Below are 25086 nucleotides of genomic sequence, written 5' to 3' on the forward strand. Positions count from 1 at the left end.
ATCTTAAGATACTGAAAATCACTACCTGTCTTAGACCCATCAGGGACTGAACTTGCTGACAAATTGCCACTGTGAAATCTGGAAAGAGAAGTGAGTTCAGAGAGTTACAACTCAGATTTGCTTAATCAGAGCAGAATCCACTGCAGCTAAAACTGATAGGAACACTTAGGTGGCAATTTTGATAAATTCCTGGGTCTAAAAAAAAAAAAAAAAAAAAAAAATTCCTGGGTCTAGAAAAAAAAATGATAAACCTCTAGGCAGTTTCACCAGGAAAAAAAGAAAAAAAAAATACAAATCACTAGTATCAGAACTTTTAAAAAGCATCCATCACCACTGACCCTATGGACATCAAAAAGGTAAAGAATACCATAAGCAATCCTATGCATACAAATTTTATGCCTTAGATGAAATGGGGTAAATTCTTTGACAGATACAAATAACCAAAGCTTACACAAGGGGAAATAGATAATATTAATAGTCCTATATCTATTAAATACATTGAATCAATTTCAAAAAAACAAAAACAAAACACCAGGCCCAGATGATTTCAGTCGTGAGTTTTACCACACACTTAAGAAGAAATTGTATTAATTATTCACAAACTCTTCCAGATAATAGAAGGCAAGGGAATATTTCCTAATTTATTCAATGACACTAGCAGCACTCTAAAACCAAAACCAGATAAAGACATCGCAAGAAAGGAAAACCATAGACAAATATCTCTATGAACATAGATGCAAATGTCCCTTGCAAAATATTAGCAAATGCAGTCCAACAGTTTACAAAAAGGACTAAACACCACGGCCAAGTTGGGTATAAAACCCAAGGTGTTATGTACTGTAGTTGAGCTCCTCAGGGTTCTATGAGAGCTTCTGTGAGGATAATGTGCAGATTATGTGTAAGTCAGGGAAGGCTTCCTGGAGGAAAGGACGTGCCCCAAGTTAGTGAGGTTAAAGTGGTTGAGTGGGTAAGAACACCCACTTTGCAATCATCATGCCTGGGTTTGAGCGATAGCTCACCACTTGCTGCCTGCATGACGGTGCCGAATTATGTGAAATTTCTGTTACCTTGAGTTTCCTCTTCAGAGAAATGGAAATTTCTCCTAGTGCTTTGATGTACGTTAACGTATGTAAACCACTCAGAACACTGGCACATAGTTAGCTCTTACTCTTGGCTTGCTACTAACGTTATTATTAATCTAGAACTTAAAATATATTGGCAGATATGGGGAGCGTATCCTAAAGGCAACTCAGAGACACTGGAATATTTTAAATAAGGAAGTTTGGTTGGTGATATTTCCATTTTAGTAATAAACATGATCCCTCTAGCAGCAGTGTGGAGTAGCAAGATGAATTACAGAGAGGAGTTTAGAGTCTTTAGTGGTTGCCATCCAGGACAGAAGGAATGAAGGCAGGTGCCAACGCCACACCTTCCGAGAGGGGTCGGAGTGGGGAGACAGCTATGAGGGATGTTTAGGAGGGAGAATCGGCAGGACCTGGCACCTGATTTAGTGTGGAGATTGTGGGAGAAACGCTGTCCTGGGAAGCAGTAAATAATCTCCGAAGAATGAACACGCCTACAAGACAATTCTTTATTGCTGCAAACATCGCTCTGGAGTAACAGCTTTGTAAATCACTGGAGTGAGTGTCTTCAGGAACGTGAAGAATTGGAACATGAGCAGTAAACCTCAGTGATCCCTGACATAAGCAACAGAAATCTCAGTGAAGAAGAGACTTGGAATGTAACCGGAAGGCTGGCCGGGAAGGCACGAAAGAGGAGAAGAGACAGGATGGTTTCTAACTAGACACATGATGGAACTGGAGGGTATTATGCTGAGTGAAATAAGTCAATAGGAGAAGGACAAACATTATATGGTCTCATGCATTTGGGGAATATAAAAATTAGTGAAAGGGAATAAAGAGGAAAGGAGAAAAATGAGTGGGAAATGTCGGAGAGGGAGACAGAACATGAGAGACTCCTAACTCTGGGAAACGAACTAGGGGTGGTGGAAGGGGAGGTGGGCAGGGAGTGGGGGTGACTGGGTGACGGGCACTGACGGGGGGCACTTGATGGGATGAGCACTGAGTGTTATTCTATATGTTGGCAAATTGAACACCAGTAAACAACAAATTTAAAAAAAAAAAGAAAAAACTTAAAAAAAAAATAGCCACATGATCTTGAATCCCAGCCACCTACAAACACATAGAGATCATGACAATGCTCCTCTGTCCTGACACATGGGTTCATCAGCGAGGATGGAGATTCACTGGAGGAAATCCTAGACACACACACACACACACACACACACACACACAGGTGTACACACCTGTTAGTTTCTCTAATTCTCACTGTAGGCTTGAGGATCTCCCTAAAACATCCAGTGCTGCTTCACTTACTGTCTTTCTGACATATACAGTGACTGATCTGAAACAAATCACTTCGTCCAGTGTTCCCATTTTGCAGGTGAGAAGAGTTGTGGGTCTAGACACTGTTACGGGTACTCGGAGGTAGAACGAGGACAGAGCCACCAGGCCGCCTTGTGCGGAAAGCTCCGTTCTGCGTGGCTCTGCTACATTTCCCTCCCTCTGCTGCTTTGCTCGCCTCCCTTCTGCCCCTTCCTGCCACACTTCCTCAAAGCATCTGATAACTACTCCAAGATGGAAGAAGTTTCTCCACGTGTAAGTTTTCCTGGGGTTCATTTTGACGGGATGCTCTTCTCATCTCACCGTTGTAAGATGAAATATGAATAAAGATCCTTCAAACATGAATGGCATGCCTGTGCCCCCTCGGCCCCCCACACCCCAAGTAGAGAAATGTCTCGGTCATGTGATGATCTCCCATGTGTCCCCTGGGAATCCACTTAGGCTTTTTGATTTTCCACTTTAAAACATCTTGTTCGGGTCGCATTAACTATGTCTATTCCTTCATAGCCATCTGATTAACTCTTCTTTACCCAAATTAAGTCTGTTTATTTGTAATTCTTTTGTGAGTTCTGTTACCTCATTTCTGTGGTTTTTATAAATTCGGATCCACTTTTTCCAGTCACGTCTTGCATGAATTTCTTGATGTCTTTTAGCCGGCTTTGGGGTGGTGTGTTATAGTTTGGATCTCCTGGTGTGTTTTCATGGTGTCCTGCATCTTGTTCTGCTTTTTTTCTCATGATGACTTTGTAGGGAGATTGATCACCGTGCTGTTCTCTTGCTCATTTTGAAGTAAATGTAGTTCTTCTGTGGTTTAAAAGTTCAGATAGCTACCCTGATTCCCCAAACCTCACTCTGTGTGGTTATCTTGTAGGGTTAAAAAACATGGCAATTGTTTTCTGGTCTTCCAGGGAGATCTTTGATTTTATGGCTTCCCCTTTGTAAAAACCTAAACTTCTGAGGATGGAGTAAATGGTTCTAATGAAAGTATTTCCCTACATCCTCTCTCCTACCCCACCTCTCACCACCACCACTCTGGCTGTTCTCAGGTTAGTTGCCTGGGAATGTTTACTTAGTCCTCCTCTGATTACACCACTCACCCTACTGTCCCTACATCTTTGTATGCGTCTGGCTGCCTCAAATGCCCTCTTTCTCTGTGTGTGTAGTAAGATCACATTTCTTTTTTTTTAAATAAATTTATTTTTTATTGGTGTTCAATTTGTCAATATACAGAATAACACGCAGTGCTCATCCCGTCAAGTGCCCCCCTCGGTGCCCGCCACCCAGTCACCCCCACCCTCCACCCACCTCCCCTTCCACCACCCCTAGTTCGTTTCCCTGAGTTAGGAGTCTTTCATGTTCTGTCTCCCTTTCTGATATTTCCCACTCATTTTTTCTCCTTTCCCCCTTATTCCCTTTTACTATTTTTTATATTCCCCAAATGCATGAGACCATATAATGTTTGTCCTTCTCCAATTGACTTATTTCACTCAGCATGATACCCTCCAGTTCCATCCACGTCGAAGCTAATGGGGGGTATTTGTAATTTCTAATGGCTGAGGAATATTCCATTGTATACATAGACCACATCTTCTTTATCCATTCATCTTTTGATGGACACCGAGGCTCCTTCCACAGTTTGGCTATTGTGGACATTGCTGCTAGAAACATCGGGGTGCAGCTGTCCCGGCGTTTCATTGCATCTGTATCTTTGGGGTAAATCCCCAGCACTGCAATTGCTGGGTCGTAGGGCAGGTCTACTTTTTACTTCTTTGAAGAACCTCCACACAGTTTTTGGGAGTGGCTGCACCAGTTCACATTCCCACCAACAGTGTAAGAGGGTTCCCCTTTCTCCACATCCTCTCCAACATTTGTGGTTTCCTGCCTTGTTAATTTTCCCCATTCTCACTGGTGTGAGGTGGGATCTCATTGTGGTTTTGATTTGTATTTCCCTGATGGCAAGTGATGCGGAGCATTTTCTCATGTGTGTGTTGGCCATGTCTATGTCTTCCTCTGTGAGATTTCTGTTCATGTCTTTTGCCCATTTCATGATTGGATTGTTTGTTTCTTTGCTGTTGAGTTTAATAAGGTCTTTATAGATCTTGGAAACTAGCCCTTTATCTGATACGTCATTTGCAAATATCTTCTCCCATTCTGTAGGTTGTCTTTGAGTTTTGTTGACTGTATCCTTTGCTGTGCAAAAGCTTCTTATCTTGATGAAGTCCCAATAGTTCATTTTTGCTTTTGTTTCTTTTGCCTTCGTGGATGTATCTTGTAAAAAGTTACTGTGGCCGAGTTCAAAAAGGGTGTTGCCTGTGTTCTCCTCTAGGATTTTGATGGACTCTTGTCTCACATTTAGATCTTTCATCCATTTTGAGTTTATCTTTGTGTATGGTGCAAGAGAGTGGTCTAGTTTCATTCTTCTGCATGTGGATGTCCAATTTTCCCAGCACCATTTATTGAAGAGACTGTCTTTCTTCCAGTGGATTGTCTTTCCTCCTTTGTTGAATATTAGTTGACCATAAAGTTGAGGGTCCACTTCTGGATTCTCTATTCTGTTCCATTGATCTATGTGTCTGTTTTTGTGCCAGTCCCACACTGTCTTGATGACCACAGCTTTGTAGTACAACCTGAAATCTGGCATGAGATCACATTTCTTTGATAAGATCCAAATAAAAGGGTGTCGTCTTTGGAAAACTCCTCTGCTGCCTTCACAGAGATTGCCCTTCTTGAAATAGCCGGTGCTTGCCTCTATCACCACTCAGACTGCCTACAGTCAACAATGGGCTTTGTCATTATTGAGCTTTGCCTTTGATTAGCTGTGTGAGTGTGGATGACTTACCTCTGTGAGCCTCATTTTACTCACTACTAAAGGGTTTAATAATAAACTACTCTCAGACGTTTGAGGGGATGTTAAATAATATAACATTCATGGTCAATTTTTGTGAGGTCTTTGTTTGTTTTTTAAGTCCCCCCCATGTAGATCATAAAATTATTTTTCCCCTATATTTTATTTATTTATTCATGAGAGACACAGAGAGAGGCAGAGACATAGGCAGAGGGAGAAACATGTCACCCGGGGGAGGATCGATATGGGATTTGATCCTGGATCCCAGAACTCTGGGATCATGCCCCAAGCCAAAGGCAGATGACATCCAAACACTGAGCCACATAGGTGTCCCTAGATCATAAAATTCTTGGGTCAGAAGCCATGTCCTCTCTTCCATCCCATTTGTATCTCTCTCTCTTTCCGTCCTCCTCATGCCCTCACTTCTCCTCTACTCTCACATATTTACTGGAAGCCTCAGCTAAGTGGCACATGGCAGGGACACAAAACACAGCTTCTCTGAGAAGCTAACTTCCTGAACTAACCATTACCCCCTGCCCTCCTCCCTGCCGACAAGGCACTAGAGAGTATGAAAGGCAATGCAGTGGGTGAGGATCTGGAGCTCTTCTGGAGGATCAGGTGTAGGGACGGGAGACAGACACACATCTGGTCAGAGTGGAAACTGGATGATGAGGAAGAGGGACATTCAGGAGGGGACACAGGCAGTACAGGACACACACAGTACACACTGTGCCTGCCGTTTGCCAAAGCTGGGAGCAGAAAGCACAGACGACTGTAGGACAGAGTGGAGAGTGAATCTGGCCCATCGTGAGTTCCTTGGATGCCATGCCTAGAACACTTGGATTATTTTGTTTTCGAATAACCAGAGGAGCATAAGCAATATATCCAATTTTTCCAGTTAGCTCTCGCTTTCCTGCTTCCCTATATGGGACTGTCAGGGACAGAGAGAGAGACAGAGACAGAGACATTGAACGAGGCAACTTGGCATTCAGAAAAGATCTTGGGCAGCCTTTCAGAGGAGGGGAGAGGAGAATTTGGACTGAGCTGTAGCAGGAGGGTGTTTGCTGAATATATGAGGTGTTAAATCAGTCATTAGTGCTGGGCTCAGCAGGCTCCTTCCTCCACAAGAGCCTGCCTTCCTCCTTTCTGTGTCCCTCTCAGCCTTTGGATTAATGCCACCAAAGTGTCTTCTCACTCACTCCACCAGTGATGATGTAATCGCTTGCCTAAACTCAGACTTCACTCTCTTCATTATCATTGTGTTTTTGTTTTTTGTTTTCTTTTATCTCTTGGGCTCCAACCATTTATTCAAGGGCTCCAAAGAATGGTTTGTTCTGCTTTCTGGTTTTATGTCTTTTTATTACACCCCAGTGCCGTCTTAAAAACCCCTAGTCTTTAACATTTCCAAAACAATCTGCAAATATTAGCTAACCCGATTTGCACCTCGGCCCTGGGAAGCTGGGTCAGTGGGATTATTTCTGCTTTATATGCGGGAGCCCTGGTTGGGAAAGGTTAAGGAATTTGCCTGAGTTTGCAAAATAAAGCTCAAACTAAATGCATCATTCACAGGAGGATCATTCCTGGCTGATCACCATCCTGTTTTTTGAGAAGCAGCTGGAGGGAGAGAGGAGGATGGAGGTGGTTCAGGGGAAGTCTGAGGACAGCTTCCATGCTTTGTCTAAATACCCCATGGACATCAGGTGGATTTCTCACTAGATGTAATTATCTGCTTGCATGTCTCCCACCCATTGGGTGCTCCTTGATGGCAGGAATAGATAGACATGTACCCACCTTTATAATTAGCACCATATCTGATGCACAGTATGTGTTTAGTAGTAACATGTGTGTCTGAAATACAGAAAGTACCAGAGGTATAGATTTCTTCCCCTCCTTGGCTAGAGCATCATGAGTAGCATTAGGGAGAGTGTCATTTCTACTTCATTTGTGGGTTTTGGAGCCAGCCTAATCCACGTCTTGCCTACATCCGTGCCCTTGTAATCTGGGACAGATCACGTAGCCTTACTAACCTTATTTTCCTCCTTTGTGAAACAAAAGAAAACAACAACAACAATAACAATACTTCTTCATGGACTTGCTGTAATGAGAACAAAACTGTCATGAACTAAGCGCACTTCTAAGCGCACTTCTGCCTCCCACGTTGAACACACACACCCATCAAAGTATCAATATTCTATGTCCCCTCATTGGCCAAGTGCAAAGTTATCAAATGTTGGACTCAAAGTACATACACTTTTGGAACTTACTGCTTCCACCTGAAGATCAGAAGTAACTGAGTACTAAGTTCTGCTAAGGTAAACCATACGAAGAACTTCCTGGGACTAAGCCAGATGGTTTCGACTAGTGGGAGTCATCCGTATAAATACTAAATCATATGTAGAATTTAAGAAACAAATCAGAAGATCATAGGGGAAGGGAGCGGAAAATAAAATAAGATGAAGGCAGAGAGGGAGACAAACCACAAGAGACTCAACACTAGGAAACAAACTGAGGGTGGCTGGAGGGGAGGTGGGTAGGGGGATGGAGTTACTGGGGGATGGGCATGAAGCGGGGCACGTGATGGGATGAGCACTGGGGGTTATATGTAACTGATGAATTACTGAACTCTACCTCCAAAGCTAATGATACAGTATATATTAATTGAATTTAAATTAAAAAAGATATAAATAAAAATACTAAATACTTTTGATTAGGTGACTGCTTTTTGTTGTCAGAGAAATTCTGAGGATAAGATATGCCTCAACCAAACTTTTCGACAGCTGTATGTAACAGCAGTTTGTCAGTACCTTGCATGGGACTCTGCAACAATTGGTGCTCATTAAATGTTTACAGACCACATGGATAATTTGTTTGGCACTGGTTTTCACTAATAGCCATGGAGAATAATATAAAATAAAAAAAAATGCACTCAGTACGTGATATGGGAATGGAAAGAGTTTTTACATTATATTCCTACTTTCTGAAATCTGAAGATAGGGTGAATTTGTAAGGTTCACAGATACACAAGTTAGTATAGCAATCTGAAAATTACTTTGATTACATCAAAAACCAATTGTACCTATTCTCTGATTCTAAAATATGTTGCCTATTTTGAAATCTTCAAGATTAAAAAAGGCCAATTGATTCTCAAACTCACCAGATGTGGAATACACTATCTTGTTTTTAATTTAATTTTTATTTTTTTATTTTTTGTGGCACCATTTCCCCTAATGTGCCATATTGCATTCCCTCGATGGGTTTTTGAAGATACTAAGAATTTGGTTCAAGTGTATTTTGAGACACCTGTAACACTCCTTAGAGAACGGACAGGACCACGCCCAGAATTAATAACCAGAATTGCAAATCACTCACGTTGGAGCTTTACCAATGAAAGAGAAAAAAAAAAAAATGAAGTGGGAAGTATAGAACAAAGTATAACCCTAGTACCTATATTCTACGCTGTCCCTTTGATAATTCTGATTCAGACTTCTGATGCATCAGGACGAGTATCCAAGAAGGCAAATGAGACAGAGTTTTAAAGGAAACATCTAGTGTGTTTCCCAGAGGTAGATTATGCATGCAGTATGCAAATTACCTCTTGAATTTCTTGCTGAAGCTGGAACACAAAACACCAAAGGCCATTCTCTGGATTACCTCATCCTTAAATAAGAAGGAGAAAAAGGAAGCTGAACACAAACAGCAAAGAGGACACTGAAATCTTTGCTAAAAGGGTCATTTATGTGGGTGTGTTATATTGAAATCACAAAGCTTTTTACATCCTAAATTTGAGTACCATGACAAGATTTTTCATTGGAAGGGAGATAGTTTATCTCTTAGATGGTTTCATCTGATTCCTGGTTTTGAAAACTAAGAAGGGAGCTCATGAAGCTTTTAGAGTTGCTTGTATTTTGGAGGTACACTGACACCAGGGAGAGCCTTGTTTTGGCTACATGTTTTGACCATGATATTACAATCCAAATAAGCAGCGTTTCCATAAGTAGTTCAAATGTATAAAAAGAAAAATTCATTCTTTCTTATCCCATCTATTTATAGTCTAAAGGCTCCAACTTCAAGGTTTTTTTTTTTTCCTCTCTGCTATTATTAACTTGTACATCCTCCATTGTGGCAAACACATTTTAATTACATTTTCTGCTTGATGAATTTCCAATTCCCTGTCTTTTATTCTAGGTAACCCTGAACTTAGAAAAGGGACTGAATAATTGAAAAATCTCAAATGTTTAGTAATTTGGAGGGACAATGAAAATGGGATGGTTTCTTTAAACATCTAAAACCTTACTCTTTACCAATCATCACTGTAACAACTGGTGTTTCACTGGACCTCCAAACATCTAAAGACGATCCTGGCTTTCAGAGGGGACACATCCAAAGCTTTAGCACATTAATTTGATTTAGATTTTTATTTTGCTCCTTGGGAAAAGAGAGGCTGTGTTCTTTCCTGCTCGGTTAGATTAAAATGGCACGGTTGTCCTATTGTATGTATATCCTATTGTATGTCCAACTTGGCCTGGGTTGAGTTCTGTTATGGAGGTGGATAGTGGGTTTGTGCCATAAGCTAGATTATGTGTTAGCCTCTACTGAAATGGACATGGCCTCTGATATTGAGACCGTATAGCTTAGCTTGGGAAATGGCTTTCCATGCAGAAAGGGGTTTATGATAAACATGATATCTTACTTTTGTACTGTGTTCATAAACCTCTTCCTGCCTCTATCTATGTGGTGAAATAGAGCTACAACAGCACCCGGAGGGGCCTTAGCTGAGGGAAAGAGGGGTAGACTTCTGGTGATGGGATGTTCCCCTACCTCAGGTGCCTTCTTTTGACTGTTCATCATGGTGATAAAATTTGCCTGTCTTCTGTTTGTCTTCCGTTTGAGTCTCGCAGGACACCAGGGCCGATAGGGAATTAGGAGGGATATATTCCTTACGATGGTTATTCAAGGTACTTGTAGACCTGGCAACTGGGGTTCTCCCTCTGGGCCCCCAAACATGGGAGTGTCCCATTCCCTCCTTTACTCCACCCTACAGGGCACAGAGTCCATGGAGCCACTGCTATACCTACTGAGACTTAGTTCTTTCTTTTAAACCGCTGTGTGGGGACTCAGGCTTCGGAAATCCCTATTAGCTTCCTGCCTAATGCCAGGCTTATATGAGTCACTTTCTAACATAACAGCCTTCCTTCCAAAGGCGAACTCTTCCACAGGTATATATGCTTTTCAGTTTTAGGGGTAGAAAAAAGTATGTGTTCTCAGGGTTAGACGGCTGTGAGTGGGGCTCAAGTTGGATGGGTAGGCAGTTTGTCAACAGGTGTACCCAGCGGGCACCTCTTAGTGTAGGGTGGGGGGATGATTCAAGGAGAAGGCACTAGGCTGAAGCCTCCCTTGGAGCTCTTGCCCCATGCCCTGTGAGTGTCAGAGCTGGGCCTGAGGCTGTGACCTAGCTTGTACTAGAGAGGGAAAAAAAGAGGTTATAAAAGTTAAATGGAATAAGGCCCAGAACACTGGCAATAACAACAGTTGGCACTTACATATCAACTTGCTGTGGACCAGGCTCTGTTCTAAGCCCATTATAGGTATGACTCCATCTAACCCTTACAATTAGACTCTGATGAGCATGAAGTCCCTTCCATTTTGCAAATGGTAGTACGCAGTATTGTAGGCTTTTGAGTCCTACAATATTATAAATTTGGGCACAATTAAACACCCCATTTTATAAATGAAGACACGAGGGCACAGAGACAAAGCAAGTCACCCACAGGCACCTGGTAAGATTTGTTCCAAGGCCATCCACCTACAAGTCTGTGTTGAACCATTTCACCACTCTGTCAAAAGAGAATGCACACAGAAGACCACTCTGGGAATAGTTGATTCACTGCCTTCTGCATCATGTTTTCAGGATCCAGGACTTTAAGTTAAGTGTCAAGACCTCGAAGTGTGGAAGCAAAGGGACCATTGGCAGAAGAACACCTTGTGACCTCTGCTTTCCCTGCTGCTCTCAGGTAGATGGAATCCCAACCACTTAAGCTGACCCATAAGATGCTCTTACACTGGATAGTCTGTTTCACTTTGGGAAATTCAGCTCATTCCTTATCAGCCTCCTTGGTGGTCACGCTCCAGCCCGTTCTGCTACTTCAACTCCTACACACAGTAACACCCTACACACGGTAACACCTCTCTTCTTACCCGGCTCTGCTCCCAGGTCCTCTTCCCCCTCCCCCAGTTAAATCCTACCCATTCTCCAATTTTCAGCTCCATGTTGCTTTCCTCCAAAGGACTACTTCCACCAACACCTCCCTTGTACTGTGGATTTGTTAGCGCCCTGCAATGTTCCATATTGCAGCACCTATCCAACCTGGTTGGCATGCCTGTCCATCATCTGTGTTCGCCATGAAATTCAGAAGAGGAATTGTGTGGTTTTCCATTGAGTTCTCCAGAGCCAAGCACAGAGCCTGCAAAATTCAGAGTTGAACAAACAAAACAAAACAACGACAAAACAAAACCCAACACACACCCCCACACAACAAACAAACAAAACCCCTGAAAATACTGGTTGTTTAGTGACTAGGTTAATAAAATATCAACAGCTTTCAAATCATTAGCTATAATGTTTTTTAAGATTTTATTTATTTATTCATGAGAGACACACAGAGAGGCAGAGACACAGGCAGAGGGAGAAGCAGGCTCCATGAAGGGAGCCTGATGTGGGACTTGATGCCCAGACTCCAGGATGCCCTGGGCTGAAGGAAGACGCTTAATTGCTGAGCCACCCAGGCATCCCTCATTAGCTATAATTTTAGGAATAATTAGCATCATATGTTTATTTTCCTTTCTACTTCTCTTGTCAATTTGCAATGTTAGGGAGTATGCTGACAAGAGGAAGAAGAAAAATTAATAGGAAAATGTGACTGCTTCTTTACATTGAGAGGAAAGAAAGTGTAGAACTTAAAAATTCAGGTTTGGATTTAACAAATTCCAACTTGTTCAGATTTTTTTGAAACCATATGCTTATCACCATATTTTTCCTGCCTCTCCCTCCCATCTTCTATTTCAATTTTAACAGGCACATGCAATTCACATCTAATTTTAGGTGTGGGCACAAGAAGTTCAACATGTTTTGCAAAAACAATCAAATGTAGAAGAAATGAAGTTTAATGCATCTCACCAACTTTTAGCATAAAACTGCATATCCATGAGACATCATGAAAAAGAAGAATAGAAAGCACAACAAAAGAAAACACACATGGTCTGGACTGGACTGAATGTAACTAGAACAAAACAAACTCCAATTTTTTCAGAAAAGGTCCCTAAATAACCCTAACTTCATTCCCAGTTTATAGGGAGCTGAAGTGAAATTACATGCAATACTAAAGAAGGTGGATGGAAACCGTGCCAAAAATGTAAAAGTGTTTCTAAATATTTACATTTGCTTAGAGTTTCCCAAAGAAATCACTGATTTAAGGATTAGTAAATGAATGAGCACTTTTAATAACAATGCAGTAACAACACAAAGACAAACTATTCTAGAGACAGCTGCCTCCATTCTGAAAAGCATGTGGTGTGTACACATTTGGCTTCAAGGATAAAAGGAAATTCTTGGTGAAAAAAAAAAAAAAAAACAGCCCAGGGGGGAAAAAAAGAGCAGTGAGACATGGGGACTGGTCGTGGGAATAGAAAGGGGAAGGTTGATGATTTCTCCTGTAATTGTGATACCACAAGATATGGGGACCATGGAAGCCATCCTCCACCCAGACTTATAAGTTTGGGTTATTCCTCTCTCATTTCTCTATAAAGTTTGTATATAATACTTTAAAGCCCTAAAAACTAGTCTCAGACATATAATAAATAAGCTGTACTGCTGTTATCTATTTCCTAAGTGAGGAAGTTATTATGGAGAATAATAAAAACTGACAAATACATAGGAAGGGGCGATGTCATAGAGGTGGGAGCCCAAACCCTCCTCAGGATGATTAAGGCCATTGAGGCATCTGTAAAGTGGGGCAGTCTCATGGCATGATCTGTATGATCCTGTTCAGATTCACTTGTCATAAACAAGCATTGAATAGGTGCCTCCTTCCAGAACACATTGTTCTGGGCACTGATACACAGTCTAGGTGCTAGTGGCAAGAAGATAACCAATCATAAGTAAGTAAGTAAATAAATAAATAATTTAAGATGGGCATTAATATTTCTAATAAAAATATAATATGGTCATGCGACAGAGATGATAGGAAGAGGGTGGATCAATAAGAGGAATCTCAAGGAGGAGTAACATTTGAAAAATAGCTACATGCTAACTAGGATCCAGCTATATTGGGGAAGAATAGTGTAAAAAAGACAGAGCATCATGTGAAAGAGTCTCCTAGACAAAAAGAAGAGTTTTCAACAAAGAAAAAAGTCAGAAGGACAAATACAGCCTGATCACAGTTATATGAGGTGTCTACAGTAGTCAAACGCATGGAAGCAGAGAACAGAATGATGGTTGCCAGGAGTCAGGGGAGAGGGGGAAATGGGCAAATGGTTTTCAATTTATATAAAGTTTCTGTTATGCAAGATTAATTCCAGTACAGCTCTGCTGTACAACATGGTATCCGGGTTAACAATACGGCATTTTGCACTTTAAAATATGTTAATAGGATTGTTCTCAAGTTATATGTGCTTCCCAAAACACACATGCATACACACACACACACACACACACACTCACAAGAATGTGAGAAAAGTTGTGGATATAATGGATATGTTTAGTACTTTGGTTGCAGTGATGGCATCATGAGTATATAATACAGATGTGGAAACTCATCAAGGGGTATATATTAAATCTGAGCAATTACTTATATATCAGTTATATCTCAAAAAGAAAAAGGAAAGAAAAAAGGAAGGGAGGAAGGAAGGAAGGAAGGCCGGCCAGTAGCATATAACGAATGGAGGAGCAAATGCTAGGAAGTAGGTTTGGCAAGATGCAAAGAACCATGCTGTGTAGATTCTTTCAAGTCAGGGTGGGTAAAATAGATTTACACTTCCTATTAGTAGAAACTGCTGGAGGGTTTCGCATTGGCAAATATTAATTTGACTCAGGTTATTAAAATCCCACTCTGGCTGCTGTGTGGGAAATAGACTCTAGAGAGGCAAGAACCAAAGCTGGCAGGCCAGGGAGGGGGAAATTTTAGCAGCCAGATGGGGACCATGAGTGGGGACACAGAGGAAGAAGTGGAAATGGAGCCTCATCAGATGTGGGAAATATTCTGCACATAGAGAAGATCAGAATTGTCCATTGATTGGAGGTGGATGTGAATAATGTGAGGGATCAGGGTAAATATAAATCTGTATGCAAATGCATTTGCTTGTGTAAGAACATGTGTGAACATGAATGTGTGGTTTTTCCTTTCTCTGAATTAAAAGGATGAAATATAAGCAACTAGTTTATTCAAGTTGATGCATCTCAGTTAAAGGATTTTTTTTTCATGAGAACCAGCTAAAATGACTCCTCTCTGTATTGCCTCATTCTCAGGGCATGTGATCTCCCTGGACGGCCCAGTGGGTAAGGGTAGAATGGTGTTGGCTCCAAGCTTCAACTATTGTACCCAAGAATATCTGCCAAAATCCCATGCTAATATCTCTAAAGAGCCACCATTCACCATCCCAGACAGTGAACAGCAAAGACATTTAGTTCTCAAGAAATAATGAGCTACCACAAATTATTGTATAAGGATATCGTATGTGGAAATAGTCGTTTGGGATAGTAATTCTAAATAGGGCGTGCAGAAAGAATCTGAGACAGGAGGCAAGAGGGAAGAAGATTGGTTTGAAGTCTTCAGAACAAAGAGATGAGATGGTGATATAAGACGTGTGGGTTGCCATGGGAATCAAGGAAATTAAATGAATATAACGGTGCAGAACAAATATTAGTTAAGTACACACTATGTATGAAGCATTCAGCTAAGCACAAGAGCCCTTTAGGGAGGGATTTCAAACCCACTGAAATGGAGTCTGAGAGGTTAAGCAGCTTCCTCCAAGTCACAGGACTAGGAGTGGGTAGAGCCAGGCTCCCCATGGATCCATGGAGGCATGCCTGCGCTTGTCTTACTGTACAATACTGTCTCCTCATGGTGTCTTCGACCTTACACATCAAATCCATTCAAATTCTGTTGGTGATTGATTCTGTCTTCATTCACTTGACTTTGCCATCGGCATTGCCCTAATTCAGATCCCTGTCATCTCTCACCTGGTGCAGTAGACTTCTGACTCCATTTCCTAAAACCTAAGAAATGAGAGGACCTGAACACTCAGGTTTAAACAATGAAGGTGGAGTTTTGATATTTTGAACCTGAGCATGTGGGGCCTGTTTTGTGCCTTCCAAGGCATTCAGTGTGGCCCTCACATGGCTACTTAAAGGTATATTTTTCATATGGCTGGGTTAGGAATCTGGTAGCACTTTTGTATATTTGAGCCAAGAAGGCAACTGTTCTGATAAACTTTACACTCTATCAACATTGGCAGAAACAGGAAAATCAGAAAGTGCCTGAAATTTTGCCAGACACACCATTAACTTGTTCACTTACTAGGGGTTGTAGGGAACAATTGGTTGAACTCGTCTTTAATCAAATAAATCATACTTATGCTTTGCTGGTGTCTATATTATTGTTTGTCTAAATGGTCAAAAAGTGGTTGTAGCTGGATTTAGGGAAGTTTTGGTCTCTGTACTTCTCCAGAGAACAGGACAATGCTTTGGTGGGGCTGTTTGGGAGGCAGGGAGCTCTGATGAATGTCAATCTAAATAAATCTCTCTAATGCTAAGCAAATGAACAGATGAGTCATGTGGCTGACTCAGAACTCCTGCAGTAATTGGGACACTCTCAAGTTTCCTGAAGTATTTTTCTCAGGTCATTCCAAGCCTCCAATTCAGTCATCATCATGCTTTATTTTCAAAGTGTCAGTTGGATGACACCTTCATTAAAGCCATTATGACTTTAATACTGATGATCATTCTGGAAACTGACAGCTTTGTGACATTAGGAGAAGATGGACCATTGCTAATTTATATGCTTTGGTGTTCTGTCAAAATGGAAGTCTTCCCAATCCATCTGCCCCTGACCATTCCTGGCATCTCGTTCTTTTTTTTTTTTTTTTTTCTGGCATCCCGTTCTTTGACTTGAGCAATACTACAGCTAGTCTAGAGGTAGAACCTCAGATTCACTTTGCTCTTTATCTTCCCTCCTTCTTGCATCCACCGTTTACCACTTTCTATTATTTCTCACTTAGAGAGATCTCTTAAATAATCCCCTTCTCCAATTTCCTGTCCACTCACTTAGTGAGCAGGGATCAAACTCTGCCTAAGGAGACATGGTCCCCTCAGCTGCCCTATGTTTGTAAAGTCATCTTTCAAAGTCATGCTATTTACAAACACAAGCAATGAAATAAATAACTTTAAAGGCACCACAAACAGTAACAGCACTAGAGTCTATGAGAGTATGACTGGATTTGAAGTAGAGATACAGAGATAAAATTAGAAGTGCAGGAACACCTCAAAGTGGGTGTGCATATGTATGTATTTGGTTTTTTTTTTGTTGTTGTTGTTGTTGTTTTCTATGATAAAGGATATTAAGTCAAATCTAAAGGATGAATCAGACGTATCAATAAAAAATGCTGAGGAAACTGGTTAATTATTTGGAAAAATCTGGTACTTCATTCAAGTATCTACTAATGTAATTTCAAGTTTAAAATATTACCAGTGAAATTTTAAAACCACTATAAGGAAAATAAATACTTTTAACCACAGGATGGGAAATGCCTAAGAATAATGCCATGGGGAAAATCATAAAGAAAAATGTACATTGGATTGATAAAATAATATTATAAAATTGTTGTACATAAAAGGACATAATAAAATATTTAAAACCAGCAGATTAAGAAAAATATATTTCGGGCAGCCCTGGTGGCTCAGTGGTTTGGCGCTGCCTTCAGCCCAAGGTGTGATGCTGGAGACCCGGATTGAGTCCCACATCCAGCTCCCCACATGGAGCCTGCTTCTCCCTCTGCCTGTGTCTCTGCCTCCCTCACTCTCTGTATCTCTCAGAAATAAATAAATAAAATCTTAAAAAAAAATACATTTCCAACACATAAGACAGATATAGAGTTGATATTTTTAAAGGGCTTTAGTAAATTAGAAAAGTAATATATCAATAATAAAATAAACAAAGAAGAAATGCTCATTCTCTCTCCCTCTCTGTCTCTGTCTCTCTCTCACATACACACACTCAGGAACACATGCAATTAAAATGCCATGGCTTGGGATGCCTTGGGTGGCTCAGGGTGTGATCCCGGGGTCCTAGGGTCGAGTCCTGCATCAGGCTTCCCGCAGGAAGCCTGCTTCTCCCTCTGCCTGTGTTCTCTGCCTCCCTCTTTGTGTTTCTTATGAATAATTTTAAAAAATCTTTTAAAAATATATAAAAATAAATAAAATGCTGTGGCTCAAAAGCTTATAATAAAAGTAACAAAAACCAGTTATTAATTTAACTAGTAAAAGTAAATGTATTTTACATTTGAAAAATTAGTTATTCTCATTGAATACCAAATGGACAAGATTTAGAAAAATATGATTAGTGCTGATTCAGAATTTGTATTTTTATCCCAATCAAATCAGAGCTGTCACATATGGCAGATTTATCAAGAAAATTCCAAATTAAAAAATTTCCACCTTAATGTTTTCTCTAGAACTTGGCTGCTCTTACAGCACTTGTCTTTGTTGTCATTTGTTGTCACCTGAATAACTGACTCCCCAAAAACTTAACCACTCATAGTCTACTGTTGAGTGGAAGCCTTACAAATAACACAATGAAGATATATTTTGTCAGTTATATGTATTATATTGAATTCTTATAATAAAGTAAACTAGAGAGGAGAAAATGTTATTAAGAAAGTCATAAGAACTTTGCAATACTACACAGCATTTTTTAAAAGATTTTTATGTATTTATTCATGACAGACACAGTGAGAGAGGCAGAGACGCAGGCAGAGGGAGCGGTAGGCTCCCTGTGGGGAGCCTGATGCAGAACTCCATCCCAGGATCACTGGATCACACCCTGAGCCAAAGGCAGACACTCAACTACTGAGCCTCTCAGGTGCCCCTGCACAGCATTTATCAAAAAAAAAAAAAATCCACATATAAATATGGACCCACACACTTCAAATCCCTGTTGCCCAGGGTCAACTCTATGAAATCAGCAAGGAGAACTTTGAAAGGTATGTCGTTGCTCATCTCTGGAGCCACTCAGTGTACAAGGAGTCTTTCACTGTATCCAGCCCTGGAGTGGCTCCAGAGAAGAACACTTGACTCACCTAGGTTATGGACCTGAGGCAGGTGAAAGCCTGCAGTTCCCATCTTCTAGTCTTTCAGTTCCTCCTTTCCTCACATTAGAGTGCCTTATTCATAGCACAATGAGCTTCATGGGGATGGAGTCTGAGCCTGTCTGTGTCACTATGAATCCTCAGCACAGAGCATAATGCCTGGCGTGTGTTATGTGCTCAAAAAAAAAAAAAAATGTGTAGGTATATTTGAATATATTTGCAAATGGCTCAGGCTGCAAGATCAGGAGTCTTCTAACAGATTCGCAGAAGATCAAGATTCCAGAGAAATGATAAAGGGAAAATGTTCGGGTCCACCTCCATGATCCCTGTTGCTCACACCCAGGTGAAGTCATTAAGAAAAACATCCAAAGATGGTTAGTCTTTTTCCAAAACCAGAGCCGCTCAAATTAGAAAACCCCATGGCAGCCTCAGGATGAAACAGTGTGATCTCAGCACCACGTTTGTTGTTATGAGAATGGAAATGCCTATAAGTTCAGAGGATTTCCAACCAGCATTTTCTCCATGAGACTCAGAAGAACGCACTGTTAACTGCTGTTAAAAGGTAAAATGGTAAGTGAAATAAAATACAAAGGAGAAATTTTATCCTGTGGACATTAGGAGATTTCATTATCAATTTCCTCCTTCTTCTACTTCTAATTAATATAGAAGGAAACAAGCAATCGCACAGGAAATGCCTTGACTAAGGTCACAAAGAAAGTTGATGCATACAACAAACAAAAAAATAATCTTCTGAAAAAAGTGTCAGGCTGATAATAAATAATGTTATTTATTGTTAATAATAAATAATATTTATTTATTTATTTATTTATTTTCATTCCTCCCATTTTCCTTCCCCCCCCCCTTTTTTTTTTTTTCTACTGAAATCTCTATAGTGAAGGGAAGGCTCACAGAAGTTACAGCCTCTTCAAGGACTGGTTGGTGGAGGTAGTGATGGAGAGAATACGTTGGCATAAGCTGTTCATGTCATGAGGTTAGGAAGCAGGATTTAAGAAACTCTGGATTTCCTGGCATTTTTCACATCTAATAGCATCCCAATCCACAACATCCCCACAACTCTAATCCCACTAGTGTATTCTTTCCAGGTCCAAAGTCACCCTTGGTCTTGTATGACTCTTCTGCCTATATTTCTCATTTATTAAACAAAACCATCCAGCCAGTTGTGTTTCCTCTCTGTTTTGGAATGCTTCATCTATTTTCTAGATGGTGTACATAATCTATGATTTTTTCACTGATAATTGATGGATATCAGTTGGCAAGGACCCAAGCACTAAGATGTCTGGTAAACTCAGGCTCTGACTGTGTTGGCAGAGAGATAGAGATTGGCATATGCTCATCAAGAAGAGAGGATAAGGCATAAGCTCTAGGGATGGGTGACTTTTCTTATATTTCCTGGAAATATTTCCTTTAATTTTTCATGTTTTTGGTTGAGTGGTTAATATATTTTAAGGGTGGGGATTTGCTTGGGAGAATAGTGTGTAATGCATCATTATTGAAAAGTGTTTTCTTTAGACGTGCATGTATCTGGTCAAATATATTTAACTTTGTCGAGACTTGATAAGCAGCAAGGCCTATGTTGCCTGTTGCATGTGGCTTCAGGATGAAGACCAATTTTCTATAGCCAGAGTGCCACAATTACTTAAAGACTAGCTAGAAATTGAAGGTAAAATTAATTAAAACATGCAATAAAATGATAAGTTATGATTCTTCTTTATTGTATTCTTTTTTCTGTATTCTCTTTTTTGTATTATCTTTTATTGTATTCTGATTTTTTTAAAAAAATCAGATATTTTGGGAAAAGGAAGAATATGCTACACAATTTTAATTATCTATCTATACATTTGTCTTACCTTCCCCCCCAACAAAATCCTTTATAATAATAGTTCAATGATTTTTAAACTCTCCGCATCTTGAGAAAAAATTGTGATACTAGCCTTCTTTATCTCTTGCAAATTTCTTTCCTCAAAAGAACACATGTGACTGGTCTACAAACATGGGTCTCATTCCAAGTCAGTCCCTTAAACCTAGCTCACCTGATCACATTCCCTTAACTTCTCTGGGCTTTGATTTTTTTAGTTGCTAAGTAGTGAGAGTATTAATCATAGGCTTCTTTTGTGAATTTTTTAAAGATGACATATGAAAAATAATTATCAACACATATGACACTAAGGACATGATCAAACATTCAATACAAAAAAGCAACTCTAACAGTAACAGCCACCCAAATGCGATCGGGATCTCCCAAACAGCGTGCTCAGGAGCATCTTGCAGCATTTCAAGGTTCATGAAGATTCCATGCCTGATACTTCACTTACAAAACCAGGCTCTGTGGATGGCAAAGCCCAAGAATCTACATTTTAACAAGGTCTGCAGGTGTTCCTTATGTATTCAGAATTTTAAGATGTATAGCTTGCTATAACAATCCAGACTTCATGTTATTCTAATTTTTTAACTTGGAGTGATTTGTTAACTGCATATTCATAATTTAGTCATTTCAAAACCTTTTGTTAAGTCAGTCGGAGAAGGACAAACATTATATGTTCTCATTCATTTGGGGAATATAAATAATAGTGAAAGGGAATATAAGGGAAGGGAGAAGAAATGTGTGGGAAATATCAGAAAGGGAGACAGAACGTAAAGACTGCTAACTCTGGGAAACGAACTAGGGGTGGTAGAAGGGGAGGAGGGCGGGGGGTGGGAGTGAATGGGTGACGGACACTGGGTGTTATTCTGTATGTTAGTAAATTGAACACCAATAAAAAATAAATTAAGACCATAAAACAAAACAAACAAACAAACAAAAAACCTTTTGTTTAGACTTTCCTTAAATGAACATTAAATGTTATGCTATAGGAAGGCTGAGGAAAATGCAACCCAACCCAGCCGGGAAATGCTGCCAAAGATTTTATGTCCTCAGTTATCACAAACATGTTATCAAGGAAACCCACAGCAATGAAGCAATTTTACAGAAAAACTAATGGAAAACATGCTAATTATCTAGATTGTTCAGGGGAAAGGTTTCTTTCTTTCTTTCTTTCTTTCTTTCTTTCTTTCTTTCTTTCTTTCTTTCTTTCTCTCTTTCTTTCTTTCTTTCTTTCTTCTTCCTTTTTTCTTCTTTCTTTCTTTTTTTCTTTCTTTCCTTCTTTCTTTCATTCTTTCATTCTTTCTTCTTTTTTTTCTTTTCTCCATTAACTGATTTATTGGCAGAAATTCCAACTTTGGTTTGTCCCATGATGATGAAAATGAAAATTTTGTCTGGGGCTGGTCCCCACATGAGGCAGTAGACAAGAGCCACCTTCTTTTCCAAATGATGTTCCTGAGCACTCATTAGATGTCCTTAAATGATCCCCTCACAGTGAGAGAATTGTGCTGGGAATTAGGTATTAGACATGGGTTTTGAAGAATCATTCTAGGCAGAAAGCTGTGCTGTGTGACTGTGGCCCACTCACCATGGAGAGAGGTACCACCTTCCTCCCAAGCCATGTTAAAGAGCCCACTGTGCACATTCTCCATGCTCATGGCCTGGGAGCACTGGTATCTGAGGGACACTGGAGAAAACCTGCAGCTGAGTAGCTGAGTGGAGTGGCACTGGAAAGGGCCGGGTTTAGGAAGAAGGTATATTCTCAAAATTCTGAAGCCAGAAGGCATCACAAGTACTCTCTAGGGCAGACAGCCTGATTCAGAGAAGCTCTTCTCAAGAGACCCCCTGAAAGGAGGTGAGACAAGCAGGGAGGCTGAGTATAGCCCTGATGCCTAGGGCTGTGGGAGAGTGTAGACAGCCAGCCCCAGTAGGCATGCATACTCATGTCAGCAAACGGATGGGGTGGCACAGCCACGTACTCTGCACACCAGGGCTTCAGTCAAACTCTACATGTTCAGTGTCAACAAGCTCTAAACACCCTGCAGTGCCGGGTGCAATAATCAGGTCCTCTGATCTCATCTCTCTTTCCCTGCTTTCACTCTGGAGGGATCTGTACTAATCTCCTACTCCTGCTATAGCATTTACCACAAACATACTGGCTTAAAGCCATACAAATTTATATCTCACAGTCCCTAAGGTCACAAGTCTGAAATGGGCTTCATTGCACTGAAATCAGGTGTTGGGGGATTTGGAGACTCCAGAGGAGAATCCATGTCCTTGTCTTTTGTCCTAATAGAAGCCACTTACATCCCCTGGCCCTCCCCTGAGTCTTCATCATAAAACCCAACCATATCCAATCTTTTGAGATTGCTGTGTCTCTGGTTCTTCCTCTGCCACCTGCCTCTTCTACTTTTAAGGACTCATGTGACTGTATTGGGCTCCCTTGGATAATCCAGGATAATCTTCCTACTTTAAGGTCATATGATTAGCAGCTTTGATTCTTGTGTGCCCTGTGACCTGACATATTTATTCATAGGTTTTAGGGATTCGGACATAGACTTCTTTGGGGCCCATCATTCCATCAATCACAGAGTCAAACACTGCAGTTACCAAAATGAGGGACAAGAAGTTAAAGTTCTGGTTTAGGGGAATGAGACAATGACAATCATACCCATTGTCTTCCCCTCTACCCAAAGGCAGAACTGTGAGTTAGGGTGAGTCAGGTAGGAGGACTCTCCACTGTAAACTGTATTTGGGTACTGGGGATTATTGTACCTTAAGGTTACCTAGGACTTTTTTTTTTTTAAGGTAACTAGAGAAACTATAGAGCTGGTCAAAATTTAATCTAGGGCCAGCAGAAGAATTAAGAAACAACAGAACACAAAAAGTTGTCCTATAGCTGTACCTATACCTATAGCTGTACCTATACCTATAGCTATATTGTCTGTGTTTGTGTTATTTGACAGTGTCATATGGGTTCCATGTAGGCTCCATACAGACAAAGTAAAACAAGACCCTGTTTGAATTAATAAAGACATTTTTCTCTGCTTGAGTTTGCAAACTGACAGTGTGCAGTCACTGGCTGCGTTTTGTCTGGGGACATACAATATTTGTTTATTTTTTGAAGTTTCCTGCCAACATTTTAAAATTGGAAATTTCATTTAAAAGAGATCTAGTATGCTGACTTCACTATACAATTGGAAGATCTGCAAAACATGGACCCTAATTCCCACTTGGCGTTTCCTGCAGAAGGATGGTGGGTGCCATTGATACCTCCAGGTGTGGCCTTAACCGAACGTCTTGACTTGTATGGCTCAGGTGTCTGAACTCGGTAGACATTTCAGCCTGTGATGTGTGTAGACCAATACAACACTTCGTATAATTTAATTTGTCAATTAATGTGAATATATATTTAGTGTGGTGACTTTTAAAATCAGTGACATGTTAGGTTAGAATATTTGGTTTAGATCCTAGCCCTGCAATTTAAAGCTTGTATAAAATTATCCAAGCTGGTTAATCCCTCTGAAGATGAATTATTTATCCATTAACTAGAAAAAAATAATACCTACCCTAGAGGATTGCAATGGACATTAAGAGAATTGTATCATATAAATCCCTTAGCATATTGTCAAGCACATTAATAGCATTCAGCAGATGGTTTCACCAACAACCCAATGTTTGAACAGAGTTGTCCAAGTTTTTTTTTTTAAAGATATGTAGAATTGATGACATAGTTCTTTTTTTATCACAGAAGCATATATTTATACCCTTCCCCCCGGACAACTCAAATCTAGACTATCATAAAATAAAAGCTGGAGAGAGCCTTTAAAATCACTTATTTTACAAATAGGAAACAGAGGCTTACAAAGATAATGTGCTTGTTTGTGATCATCTATCAAGTTAATGTAAGAGGTATAATTGTAATCTCCACCTCTAATACTTTGTCAACTATTCTACATGGGAGAAATCAGACTAGGGTATTCATAATAAGAGAGATGGTTAGTGTGGTGAGACCCTGGCATGAAAAACCAGGGGAGAATGAGAGTCTTTAAGTGCAAGTGTAACTTGTCTTTACTGCTGAACTAAGCCTGGGGCTTAACTTTAAAGGATTGTACCACGGTCCTGTTTGTGGTTATTATTCATGATGAAGTCTCACAACCTTTACAGTTTATAAAATATGTTCCCATATGTGACCTTATTTGATTCCCCATAATCCAGAGAGATTCACTTTATTATGCTCATTTTACAGATGATGGAAAATCAAAGCCCAGAACCTTAAGGGATTTTGGAAATAAATAGCTCATTTTTAATATTAGAAAAATAATATTGGAGAAGCAAATAATCCCAGGGAAGTGAAAAGACACGTTGCCAGAATCTGGACTAAATGCCTGTGTTCTAAGTCTGAGCCTTGGCCCATATGTTCATCTCTACACCTGACTCTGCTGGCATTGAATTCATCAAGGGATCAGTTTTACAAGAGGTAAAAATACAGATTATAATAATAATCCATCATTTGCCATGTACTTGTCATTTGCTGAATGCTCTGCTTGTCATATAACATATTTGTAATCCTCAAATCTGTT

At 40.2% G+C, this 25086-nt stretch overlaps 1 long non-coding RNA gene across 1 annotated transcript; it reads left to right on the forward strand.

Annotated features, from left to right (window-relative positions):
- Window positions 1-35: 35 nt before the first annotated feature.
- On the forward strand, window positions 36-24978 carry LOC144282908 (uncharacterized). The gene is made up of 3 exons (XR_013351322.1): window positions 36-356; window positions 20772-21007; window positions 24753-24978. It is a non-coding gene; the product is annotated as an uncharacterized LOC144282908 (long non-coding RNA).
- The last annotated feature ends 108 nt before the right edge of the window (window positions 24979-25086 follow it).

Source organism: Canis aureus, chromosome 14, assembly GCF_053574225.1.
Source record: "Canis aureus isolate CA01 chromosome 14, VMU_Caureus_v.1.0, whole genome shotgun sequence".
Lineage (NCBI taxonomy): Eukaryota > Metazoa > Chordata > Mammalia > Carnivora > Canidae > Canis > Canis aureus.